Source organism: Lissotriton vulgaris, chromosome 2_1 (genome assembly GCF_964263255.1).
Source record: "Lissotriton vulgaris chromosome 2_1, aLisVul1.2, whole genome shotgun sequence".
NCBI classification, from domain to species: Eukaryota; Metazoa; Chordata; class Amphibia; order Caudata; family Salamandridae; genus Lissotriton; species Lissotriton vulgaris.
This window is the reverse complement of record NC_141687.1, coordinates 731,403,503-731,416,891: the sequence shown is the minus strand read 5'-3', so window position 1 is coordinate 731,416,891 and position 13,389 is coordinate 731,403,503. Positions and strand designations below refer to the sequence as shown.

Sequence of the window (13,389 nt, the reverse complement as noted above, 5' to 3'; positions counted from 1 at the left end):
ATTAGGGCGTAGGGGCATAGCCCCACCAGCCACACGGACACGCATCGCGGCCGCCGCAATACTTTAAAAATATGTACAAGTGTGTTTTACATTACAACAAGTCAGCCACTGGGACACACCCGGTGATTTCGGAGTGCGCAGGGGGGTGGGGTGGCCTGCTGCAGCTTGAGTCACGTGACAGTCTCAGTCAGTCCAGGCCACACACTCAGGCTGCAGCAGACAGACCGTAGTGCGCAAGTGCAATTTGAGTTGCAACTTGTCCAAGCATGCACACTGTAAGTTCCCCAGCGGGACGGTGGGGTACTTGTTAGCCTGCCGTAGCCCGGGTTTACAAGGGGCGACAGGGCGAGCAGTAAATGTGCTCCCCTAGACAATCCTGGCGCTGCGTGCAGCGCCAGGATTGGCTGGTCCACCGCGCAGCATCCATCATTGGATGCCGCGCTTGGGGGTGGCACACACTGCCTCAGCCACAACTTAATGGCCAATCACTGCATGGCTTCACACAGTGAAGCCATGCAGTGATTGGTCATTTCACCGGGATGCGTGCGTTTAAGCGATGCTGTGACGTCGCTGTCGGTTCCCTCATCCAGAGACGACTGTGTGTGAGTAAGCTAGTTGAATTATTACAGATTATCACTTAAATATTTATATTACAGTTGCACACTGTATATGAGTGTAAATCGCATGCGATTGCGACGGTTTTTTTAAACTTTTAGAAGTGTTGTATAAGTGACAGGCGGGCATTTTCGAGGTATTCTTTTTATCTGACGTGTTATCTGACATGTTAGGATGAAAGGTCGTTTTAGTGCATGCAGAATGCAGATTCAACTGTAAGGCGCCCCCGTCTCCCAAATGCAAACATACCTAAATAAAGAAAGTAATTAACCTACCGTGCAAAGGGTGGCTGCCACATAGAATTGAAAATTAATTTGAAGGTAGTTACATTAAAATATATATATATTTCTATCGTAGAGACCACTAACAATGCCTGTGTATGGTATATCCCTGTGAATTCTTCTTTGTATTTAGGCAGAGTTTATTTTTGGGTCCCTTGCAAACATGTGGGCAATTCCAAGTTATTGAACCAAGAATGTAGACTTCCATGTAGCTCGAACCTGGCCACAGGTTTACACAGAAAGGGAAAGCAGGGGCACTGTGCCACCATCTCTAGTATTGAGAGCCAAACACGAATCCTTGCACCCTGACTCCATTTTTCATATGGACTGTTGTGCCAGCCCAGCAGACATATTTTGGAATATGTATATTTTTAATGAAGGTTAAAGTCACACATTAAGTTGCTTAAAAATGAAATAAATCACTGACAAGTATTAACTTGCTGTTCGCGCGGCATCTTTCAAAATATTTTTGTCAGATTTTAAAATATTTAATTTTAGACCTTATTGGAAAAGACACAGAATTGGGTTTCGATAGTATAGCCATGCGGTTGCGTTCTGTGATTGACTGGAATGGTGACTTTGGTATCCAAGTTCTTATCCTGAAGTCTGCAAGAGTTGTTTGCATCTTTAGTGTCTTTAATAACTATGATTTTTGAATAAATCTCAAACCGCTGCACTTTGTGCACGCACTAAAATGCTAATGTTTGGTTAAATGAATGTGAAAACATAGCAGTTATAAAATGTTAACCGAATGAAGCATGCATCTTGCTAAAGATCAGCAAAAGAATACTCAATACTAACAAAAGTAAACAAAAAATCTCATTAGGCAGTCTCAGTATGCAGGGTGTAATTTATTAGGGAGTTGCCTCAAACTTATTCCTGGCCTGTGTAGATTGGGTTAGCTTGCAAGTCCATCTTAAACTGCCTAGAGGCCTGTTTGTGCAGAGGAATTTCCTAATGAAATTTACTGTATGCGACAGCAACAAGCAGATTTGTTTTAAATAAATGAATCCCCAGATAGAGGGATTTCAGGTGACGACCAGCTGGAAATAAGTAGCATATGGATCTGGTCTTGAAAGTAAAAGCTTCCTTTACCTAATGTCTGACGAGTGTCAGTCAGTCAGAATATCTTTATTCGGCTTATTTAAAAGCCATACAAAGAGAGAAAAAAGATAAAATACATTTCATACAAAAATGTTCCTATTTACACAGAAAACATTAAATGTAGACGACAAGTTTAAAAAATGTAACAAACAATTAAAAAGTGTTGCGTTTGAACATAGACATAAATGATAAAAAACATTTACTCTAAGACTAATCTTGACAGACAGCTTTCACTCTTGAAGCGGCTACCAGAAAATTAGCAATGCAAAAAGTAATGTGGGGATTGGGCAGTAATTGTAAAAAGAGCAGAGCCGGTCTCACTTGAGTGAAGCCGGCCTCTTTAAGAATAGGCAACAAATATTTTTTCCTTGGCTCTGAGTACAACCCACAAAACATGACAAAATGCATTGTATCTTGCACTGAAAACTGGTCGCAGCTACAGGGCAGGGCTTGTTCTGGCTTCTGCCAATTATTAAAAGAGCCTAAATAAAAATGTAACAAATTAAATCTGAATTTGGTTAAAAGGAACCTATGGAAGGGGATTGTGACAAAACCAAGATAGGGTGCAAGTGATAACGAGTTAACTAGTAAACAATGATCCCTCACTGCCGGTTTTACCAATTCGCGTTCTTCGCGGCATGCTTCCTTCCTTCCCATAAAGGACTTTTTCACAAAGTCAATGTCTTGGATCCTAATATTCTCGGGGGAGGTAAAAAGCTCCGGGCGGCCTAGGTCTGAAAAAGCCCTGGCCAAATAAGCCAGCCAAGGAATCTTGTTGGATTTATCCAGGGACAGAACGTCGGACATAATCTTGTGATTTAATGGGAGTTCTTCATTCATCCACATTTTTAGCCAAAAAATCAAGGGGGCCATACTCAGTTTATCAGAAAGAAACTGTAGACCCACTTGTTTATGAATGGAATAGGTTGGGGTCGACTGGGGTACAGAAAGTAGGGTTCTGATAAATCTATTCTCCGCTCTCTGAATAGCATCCACATTTACATATCCCCACAATTCGGAACCATATAGTGCAATAGCCACAGATTTACTATTATAGATTTTTAGTATAGCTTCCATAGGCCTAGCCCCTAGCCTACCAGCAAAGCCCAGGAGTGCTGATGATGATCTAATAACAGCCAACCTCTTGGCTCTTACCTGTGGAGCCCAGGACCCTTTCTGGTCGAACAATACGCCTAAGTAGGGAAATGTAGATACCCTAGAAACCGTGTCCCCCCTGCATGTGAATGTTTTATTTCTCTTTTTGCGACACTCTTGACCTACCACCATTGTGTGTGACTTGGTTACGTTTATCTTAAGATCCAGTTGCTCCATAAACGAACCAAAGGCATTCAAAAGGCGCTGGAGGCCAACACCCGTGCGAGCGATCAGCACGGCGTCATCCGCATACAGGAGCGCCGGGATCTTAATCGCTCCTACACGCGGGACGTCGGCTTCCTGCCCACCTAGATGTGCGCCCAGGCCATTGATATAGATGGTGAAGAGCAGGGGGACTAAAATGCAGCCCTGCCGCACCCCCCTTAATGATCTAAAGAGAGGGGTACGCCTACCCTATTGCGTTACTCGTACACTTGAAAAGAGTTCTTGGTGAAGGGTGGCTATAAAGGTAACCAATGCCTCATCAATACCCATCTCCAACAAGATGGACCACAACTTTGACCTATTGACCAGGTCAAAAGCTGAGGAGAGGTCCATGAATGCAAGATACACGGACCCCTCCTTGGCCACAGTGTATTTGGAGATGAGCAAATGTAAGTTGGCGCACTGTTCTATAGTCCCTTTTCTTTCCCTAAAGCCGTATTGGATTTCGGACAACCCGCCACAGCTCTCAACATTCTCCCTCAACCTGGATAAGAGAACTCTACCTAGAATTTTTACAGAAGAGTCCAGAAGGGATATAGGCCTATAACAACCTGGATCATCCCGCTGGCCTTTTTTAAAAATAGGGACAATAGTAGAGGTGTCCCATGAGGCAGGTGCAGAATTACCATTGACTGCGTTGAACACGTTTGCCAAAACCTCAGCCCACAATTTTGGTGAATACATAAAAAAGTCGGCGGGAACACCGTCAGGGCCAGGTGCCTTATGCTTTGTAGTGGCCAAAATGGCTTTTTCCACCTCATGTCAGTTAAAGAGGATGGGGCGGGTGGCTGAGATTGTCAACGGAACATCTTTAGTCGCATCGACCGTATCCCCGTAGACGTTTTTAAAATGAGACAGCCATTTTTCATCAGAGATAACGCAGTCCATAGATTTGTTATTGTCATCTGAAAAAAAGGGCTGTTTGATAATCTCCCAAAAATGTTTACTATCCTTCAGGACTGCCACCGAAAGGAGACTATCCCATGCTTCTTGTTTGATGATGTCCTTTCGTTTTTTTACGGCTAACTTGTAGATCTTCCTGAGTCTGGTAATCTCATCTTTTACCATAGGAGTGTTTTTTAGGGCTGCCAGCAATGATCTATGTGCTTTTGAGCATGCTGAATCAAACCAGCGCTTATTTCCTAGGGTTCCTTTTTTTGTCTTTGCTAGAAGATCCTGTGACACCTGCCCACATATTACCTCAAATGCCTCTACAACTTCTTGACCCTAGGCACAAGGATTCTTACAAATCTCAACCTGGTCCTTAATCTTTAGGAAATTTTCGGCCTAAAATTTTTCCGGTACCACCTTTGCCCATTTCATAGTCTACCTTGGTCAGAAGTCCTCAGGGGGTGGGCGATTACTATCGACGGGGATGGTCCCATATGACCTCCCCACGCCACTTCAAGTTCTACCGGATTATGATCGCTAAAATGTGATTGTACCGTACGGTAAGCAATAACCCGGTTTAAAATACCTGGGGATATGAATATGTAATCTATAATTGTGCCTTGAGGGATGCCAGTGAATGTTGGCAATCTGGTGCCACCATCTGGTTCATGCAAGTCAAAGTTGGCAAGAAAATCTTCCAGCTCCTCTCCCTCTGTGGTATGTTCGAAATGAGGTCCCTCTAGTCCATCATCCCCTTCATTACTACTTCTCCTACAGATTAAGTTACACGGATGAATATTAAAATCACCTAATAAAATATATTCTATGTCAAACTTGGTATTCTGACTGACCAAATTTAAAATTCTATCTCAGTCAGTAATATTACAACCTCTATAATCACTATTCCCTGAGTTGTAAAAATTTATATAAATGGTCCTGCTGGTATTATTAATCACTCTTTCTACCATCAGAATGTTGGGAGAATCGGTGCTAATCTGCCTACAGCTTCCCTTTAGATCTAAGGAGAACAAGATTAAAAGGCCTCCCTTGGCCCTCCCCATACGACTGGGAACAGCTGCTTTGGTGAAACTAGTAAACCCATCCCACCAAAGATTGGCAAAGATGTCCCAGGTTTCCTGGAGGGCAATAATGTGGTGGCCTAAAACAAAGCTTGACCATGCCTTATCCTGTCGCTTGCCATTTAGCCCTGCTATGTTCCAACTTATCAGCTTACAGGAGTCTATGGGTGTCTTAGGTTCTGAGTGCCGCACCAATACCCCTTCGGTCTCTCGTGGTGATTGGGTTGCTTCGTTAGGTCCCACTTTTGATAGGCTCTGTAGGTTATCACTGGCGAGACCCTGGGTCGCACAGTGCTCAGACAGATATGGCATGGGGAGATGATCATGTCTAAATGTAGTTTGGTCTTCCTGCCCTATCTGAGGGATGGGCTCACTGGGATCAAAACCATTAATGCGCAGGCTGTTCTGATCTAGTTGTTGATCTATAGCATCTTTTCCCAGGTTAATGACCTCTATATGTCAGTCACAGTCATTTAAGTTGGACAAGACTCCATACCTGTTCCCTGTTCCAAATCCCCAGTCAAAAGGAGTGGCCACCTGACCCCATCCGTTTACTGCTGTATTCCACATAGGCTGTGGAGTGTTAGGGCGCATCAAGAACTGTTCATTTCCCGGCCTGGCCATGAACCCGTTTCCCTGGCCTCTATTATCATATCCCGGGGTGCTTGGTCCCCACCTATTTATATTGGGCCAATTTAGCCCCAGTGTTCTGGCCATTGGCCCAATCGGAAAGTTGTGTTGCCCTGTCCCAAGACTAATCATAGGATGAAAGCGGTCATTCTTAAATCTGGGTCTAGTCTCCCCACCCCAATGAGTAACTCTTGCGTTCCTTCTAGGCCTGGAGATATTAGAAGAGGTCGCAATCTGATTCTCGTTATAAAAGAATTTCAGGGTAAGGGGGATTATGGAACCGCTTCAACGTTGAGGTGGGAAGATGTTAGCAAGAATGTTTGGAAGTACTTCTGCGCTAGCAAAATTTAATACTACGCAGTCCCCTTTAAACTTCTTTGGCTTATTCCCAATCCATGGTACCCTCCTTGTCATAACAATTTCCCCTGCTAGCTGGTCAACTCCCTGGTCTGCCATGTGCATGTTATTGGTGAGCCAATATAGAGCTTTATCTTTTAGTCCTTGAGTGGATTCTTTTTGTCCGTGAGTTAGGACAGGGACGTTTGCCAATACCAGAACTAATGGTGAGGCTTCCATAATAAATTGTGATGAATCATCCCCTAAATTCAATGGTGCTGTCTCAGCTGGTGGTAAAGCGGGGGACTCTCTTGTTACATCCTGGCTGGGCGCAGGTGGTGGTAACTGCCCTACCAGGGTGGGCTGTAATTGGCCTTCCAAGGGGCCTGTGTCAGCGCCCGTGTCCTCCTCCACTATGACTACTGGTTTGATAACATGAGTGACTAGATTCTCCAAATCATTAACCAGCTTACTTTGTGACCCACCTATCTTTTTTACTTCTGCTGTTAATTTGTCTATCTTCCCAATAAGTGGCTTGATGATGGTCTTAATTTTAATATCTATCATATCCGAGATCCTATTAAATAGGTCATCGTCAATGATTTGTCTAAGCTCGTCAGCATCTTCGCGCTCCATGTTTTTCCCTTTATGTCTAGGTGGTGAGGTAAGCTTTTTCCTTCCTGACTGTTTCCCCCAGCGTTTAGCTTGTGATTTTCTACAAGTTCTCACAGGACGTGTAACAGGCAACGAGGGTGGGGGAACTTCCCCTGCGATATTTTGCTGTTGCTCGGAGTCAGACACTGCATTTGTTGACAAGTCAACTAGAAGGTCAGAGTTTTCATCATCGTTGCCAATGTCTTGAGAATTAGTGTCGGATATGTAAGTTGTAGGATCAAGTGGTGATGTGCCAGACATTTGTGCATTAGGGTCAGGGCTCGGTGGGAGCAAGATTGGTGATAGGCTCAAACCTAGGGATTCCCTTCTTTCATTATTTATTTTTTTAACCACTTGGACTAGAAAGGAGTCTAAGGTATTAAGTGGTTCTGAGGTTACAGGGGCCAGTTTTCTAGGCATATTTACAATAAAGTAAAGATGCTATCAGGGGTCAAGGACGGCGCTCAAATGGATAAAATAATGAGGACAGGCCACAGTACTAGCAAAACAGGAGAAGAACAATACCATACAGCGATAAACAGTTTCTTACTCCAATCAATTCAGGGACCCAATACAATTACAAATAAGTGCTGCGGTCCAGATAAAAATAACCTCTCAAAACTGCCTATATTGGGTCCGTATTAACCTCAAGTGGTTCTCCTATAAAACAAAATTAATCAGCAAGGTCCTAATTGAGTTCATATAGGCAAGATCTAGTCCTAATCTGTAACAGTAACCCCTCCTACTAGTCTGTGTTCCTGGGCGACTCAGTGAGGGCTCGAAGAGACCCTCTTCAAACTGACCCCCGTCTGGTAACCGGAAGAAGGATGGAGGATACGAGTAAATGGTAGGACCGATCGAACACAGTTCGGTAACAAATAAAAGTCAGTAGACCACGAAGTTTTTCTCATGTAGCACAATACCTTAGCTGGTCCACAGTGGGAATGTCAGAGAGATGGCCCAGCCCGGCCTCCTTAGGCCCCGGACGGCTACAGACGGTCCCGCCCTTGTCCCGGGATTCTCCCGGGACGCTCCCGCGCGCTCCCGCGCAGTGGGGATCAACTATCCCTAATAAGGGGATGAGGTGGTTGGGGGCGGGGCAACCAGGGAGAGCGTCCAGGTGCAGGTGATGTCAGCCCAGGGACTCCTGGGAAATGGAGTCCCTGTCCCTCACCTGGCGCTCGCAGCCCTGCTTGGATATTCTCCTCCTGCCCAGCGGTGTGGCCAAGGTCCCAGCCAAAGCTCCTCTTCCTCAGCACAGCGCCTAGCAAGACGGGCGATGCGGGACCCGCGCAGCGGGTACCGCGAGGTTCAGAAGCGGCGGCGGTGATAGCAGCAGACGGTACGTTGCAGGGAATGTGCAGCAAAGCTCCCTGATCAGCAGAAAGGGCGGTGTAGGCGTCTCCCAAATTGTCCAAGACAGGCAGCACCTTTAGCTCGGTGGTCGGGGGCGGGGCAACCAGGGAGAGCGTCCAGGTGCAGGTGATGTCAGCCCAGGGACTCCTGGGAAATGGAGTCCCTGTCCCTCACCTGGCGCTCGCAGCCCTGCTTGGATATTCTCCTCCTGCCCAGCGGTGTGGCCAAGGTCCCAGGCAAAGCTCCTCTTCCTCAACACAGCGCCCAGCAAGACGGGCGATGCGGGACCCGCGCAGCGGGTACCGCGAGGTTCAGAAGCGGCGGCGGTGATAGCAGCAGACGGTACGTTGCAGGGAATGTGCAGCAAAGCTCCCTGATCAGCAGAAAGGGCGGTGTAGGCGTCTCCCAAATTTTCCAAGACAGGCAGCACCTTTAGCTCGGTGGTCGGGGGCGGGGCAACCAGGGAGAGCGTCCAGGTGCAGGTGATGTCAGCCCAGGGACTCCTGAGAAATGGAGTCCCTGTCCCTCACCTGGCGCTCGCAGCCCTGCTTGGATATTCTCCTCCTGCCCAGCGGTGTGGCCAAGATCCCAGGCAAAGCTCCTCTTCCTCAACACAGCGCCCAGCAAGACGGGCGATGCGGGACCCGAGCAGCGGGTACCGCGAGGTTCAGAAGCGGCGGCGGTGATAGCAGCAGACGGTACGTTGCAGGGAATGTGCAGCAAAGCTCCCTGATCAGCAGAAAGGGCGGTGTAGGCGTCTGACGAGTGGACTTTGTTATACTCTGACTCGGCTATGCAAGACTGATTCAGCGGAATGCGGTAAATAGTTCGACAAAATGGCTGATTATTTTCAACATTGTTGGTCTCGTCTCACAATTTGTAACTAAATTAATCTCAAGCGACTGAATTTCACACAAGCTTTCAAATGATAAGCTAAAATATGGAAAGATTATCTGGTTCTCAGTTTAAAGAAGCACATGTAATTTAACCTTCATTGATGTTTGAAAGACTATGGTCTTATTGTTGCGGTCTCATGAATATATAGACTACTGTTTCCGCATATACTCTCTTTGTTCCCCAGATAGAGTGGGTTCTCTTAGACACATTTTGTAAGTTTCCTAAAGTGATAGTTTAAATTACTTGTAATTAATTATGTTCTGGTGAATGCCGAGGGTTTGTTTATCCTCAAACATAAGTGCAGAGGTGCGTTTTTTCACCATGGAATGTGGGCACCGTTAACACTTTTAAATAAAGACGTCGCCTTTTTGTCTTTTTCTGTGACCATGTGCGTCATCCGGGGAAACCTCCAGGTAGCTGTGTGTCAAGTGCTCCAGTGTGCTGCTAGGAGTGTCCTAATCTAAATAGATGTTGGGATTTGGGTGACCAGACCTGGTGGCTCTATATCAGCCGGATAGCACTTTTTTTTCATTAAAGGGCATTATTAAAGAATGAAAAGCCAAAAGTTGTTCAATCAGATGGAGAAGCAGTTGTATTATTATTAGTGAAAGAGTGGCTATGGGTGTTGGTTAGGAGGGTTGGCGATGGACAGGCCAGCCTGGGGGTTGCCAAGGACGGGGTTAGATATTTTTTCTGCTGGTATTAATGTACTTTGGAAGAGGTCAGGTAATGGCTGAGTAAAGTTGGTACGTGTCTGCTGGGTGTTGACATTAGGGCCCTTGTTGAGATGTATGTATGATGCTGTTTGAAGTGAAGTGCTAGTAGGGATAATATCGGTGTGGAGGTTTTGTATTTATTCGTGGAAGTGAGGGTCATCCTACAACGCCCCACAGATGTTGACAAAACTTTGGTCCGAAAGTGCCTGGTACTAAAGTTGTTGTTAAGGACAGTGAAGTCTTATAGTGCCTCTGAAAGGGGGTTTAGTCATTGAATATCCCTGACTTGGGGCGAGGGGTCATTTAAGAGGAATCACTGGCAATGAGGGCACTTGAGGTTGCAGCGGATTTTCACGATCATTGTTGCTTCCAGTGGTGTCTGTCCTGTTAATGCTCTTACTATCAGTGATGGTTGTGTGGGCAGTGATTTGTGTTGATTTCCCAAACAATGCATGGCTGTGACAAAAAGGGGGTGGGGTCGCACACTACTCACACACCGGCAGAAGTTGCCCCTAAGGACTCTGGTCATTGTAGTAGAGTGTTCGCGATGCATCATCTTTCGATCTTGCTATCTTTGCTGTCTTCGCCATCCCTGGACACGTGTTTCGGGTTTTCAACCCTCGTCAGCAGGGATAGGCAGTGTTCTGGGGTCGCCGATGGCTGCCAATATCTGCCAGGTATAGTACCACTCCGGCGCGTAGGTGCGGGATCCCAGGCTCGTCAGCCCGCTGCTCAAGGGAGCTTTAAGTTACAAAAAGGGGGTGGGGTCGCACACTACTCACACCCCGGCGGAAGTTGCCCCTAAGGACTCTGGTCATTGTAGTAGAGTGTTCGCGATGCATCATCTTTCGATCTTGCTATCTTCGCTGTCTTCGCCATCCCTGGACACGTGTTTCGGGTTTTCAACCCTCGTCAGCAGGGATAGGCAGTGTTCTGGGGTCGCCGATGGCTGCCAATATCTGCCAGGTATAGTACCACTCCGGCCCGTAGGTGCGGGATCCCAGGCTCGTCAGCCCGCTGCTCAAGGGAGCTTTAGGTTACAAAAAGGGGGTGGGGTCGCACACTACTCACACACCGGCGGAAGTTGCCCCTAAGGACTCTGGTCATTGTAGTAGAGTGTTCGCGATGCATCATCTTTCGATCTTGCTATCTTCGCTGTCTTAGCCATCCCTGGACACGTGTTTCGGGTTTTCAACCCTCGTCAGCAGGGATAGGCAGTGTTCTGGGGTCGCCGATGGCTGCCAATATCTGCCAGGTATAGTACCACTGCCGCGCGTAGGTGCGGGATCCCAGGCTCGTCAGCCCGCTGCTCAAGGGAGCTTTAAGTTACAAAAAGGGGGTGGGGTCGCACACTACTCACACACCGGCGGAAGTTGCCCCTAAGGACTCTGGTCATTGTAGTAGAGTGTTCGCGATGCATCATCTTTCGATCTTGCTATCTTCGCTGTCTTCGCCATCCCTGGACACGTGTTTCGGGTTTTCAACCCTCGTCAGCAGGGATAGGCAGTGTTCTGGGGTCGCCGATGGCTGCCAATATCTGCCAGGTATAGTACCACTCCGGCGCGGAGGTGCGAGATCCCAGGCTCGTCAGCCCGCTGCATTAAGGGAGCTTTAAGTTACAAAAAGGGGGTGGGGTCGCACACTACTCACACACCGGCGGAAGTTGCCCCTAAGGACTCTGGTCATTGTAGTAGAGTGTTCGCGGTGCATCATCTTTCGATCTTGCTATCTTCGCTGTCTTCGCCATCCCTGGACACGTGTTTCGGGTTTTCAACTCTCGTCAGCAGGGATAGGCAGTGTTCTGGGGTCGCCGATGGCTGCCAATATCTGCCAGGTATAGTACCACTCCGGCGCGTAGGTGCGGGATCCCAGGCTCGTCAGTCCGCTGCTCAAGGGAGCTTTAAGTTACAAAAAGGGGGTGGGGTCGCACACTACTCACACACCGGCGGAAGTTGCCCCTAAGGACTCTGGTCATTGTAGTAGAGTGTTCGCGATGCATCATCTTTCGATCTTGCTATCTTCACTGTCTTCGCCATCCCTGGACACGTGTTTCGGGTTTTCAACCCTCGTCAGCAGGGATAGGCAGTGTTCTGGGGTCGCCGATGGCTGCCAATATCTGCCAGGTATAGTACCACTCCGGCGCGTAGGTGCGGGATCCCAGGCTCGTCAGCCCGCTGCTCAAGGGAGCTTTAAGTTACAAAAAGGGGGTGGGGTCGCACACTACTCACACACCGGCGGAAGTTGCCCCTAAGGACTCTGGTCATTGTAGTAGAGTGTTCGTGATGCATCATCTTTCGATCTTGCTATCTTCGCTGTCTTCGCCATCCCTGGACACGTGTTTCGGGTTTTCAACCCTCGTCAGCAGGGATAGGCAGTGTTCTGGGGTCGCCGATGGCTGCCAATATCTGCCAGGTATAGTACCACTCCGGCGCGTAGGTGCGGGATCCCAGGCTCGTCAGCCCGCTGCTCAAGGGAGCTTTAAGTTACAAAAAGGGGGTGGGGTCGCACACTACTCACACACCGGCGGAAGTTGCCCCTAAGGACTCTGGTCATTGTAGTAGAGTGTTCGCGATGCATCATCTTTCGATCTTGCTATCTTCGCTGTCTTGCATGGCTGTGATGTTGCTAGCCGTGAGTGCTGATAGCTGGTGATTCTGCAGGTACGGTTTGAACCATTGTGTTGGTGGAGTTGGAGGTCTAATGTGTTTGTTCCATTTGGAGACTACACAGATTTTACTGATCAAATGGCATATTAAGGACATTTTGTTTCACCTTAACACTATCATCTGTGTGAAAAGACATGCGTGATAGTCGCATGCATTCTAATATTAAAGGTAAGGCGTGGTACATGCTTTGTGAAGGCTGTTTCCCAACTGCTGTGCAACTTCTTCTACTCTTAGAGCTGAGATTTCCATGAAAGTCTTATAGTCTGAATTCAGCACCCGAGCATAATAGGACGGAATGTATGAAGCTCTGTGGTTATACTGAATAAGCAGCTACCTATGTTATGCCATCTATTAATGTATTAACTGCACTTTCACAATTGCTTTATTAACCTTCCTGCTTTTTCAAATTGGCTTGAAAATGCACAATTTTTCTGAAAATTTTCTTGACAAAGAGGGAAGATTGTGTCTGGCATGACATGAAAGAAGCCTGGGATGTTTTATGCTCTCCAGTTGAACCCAGAGACTAAAAGTGCTCTCCATATATTAGAGGCTTGGTTCCATGTACTTCCTCAGTCACACAAAAAACTACAGAAGGGCTTAATCCAATGTAGGTGAACCAGCAACCACGGTAGGTGTATGATGGTTAATGGAGGGAATTCTGTTGGGATTGGGGACAGGAAATGCCCGAAATCACTGACTTGTACACAAGATCAAAATGGCACCAAACCCCTGGCTAATAGAAACACTTCTTGACCTAATAATGACTGAGACAAAGAAGGAAGAT

At 47.1% G+C, this 13,389-nt stretch overlaps 1 protein-coding gene across 3 annotated transcripts in view; it reads left to right on the top strand.

Moving 5' to 3' along the window:
• The window catches only part of TUB (TUB bipartite transcription factor), a 536,930-nt gene that overhangs the window by 458,640 nt on the left and 64,901 nt on the right, over positions 1-13,389 (top strand). The window lies entirely within an intron of this gene.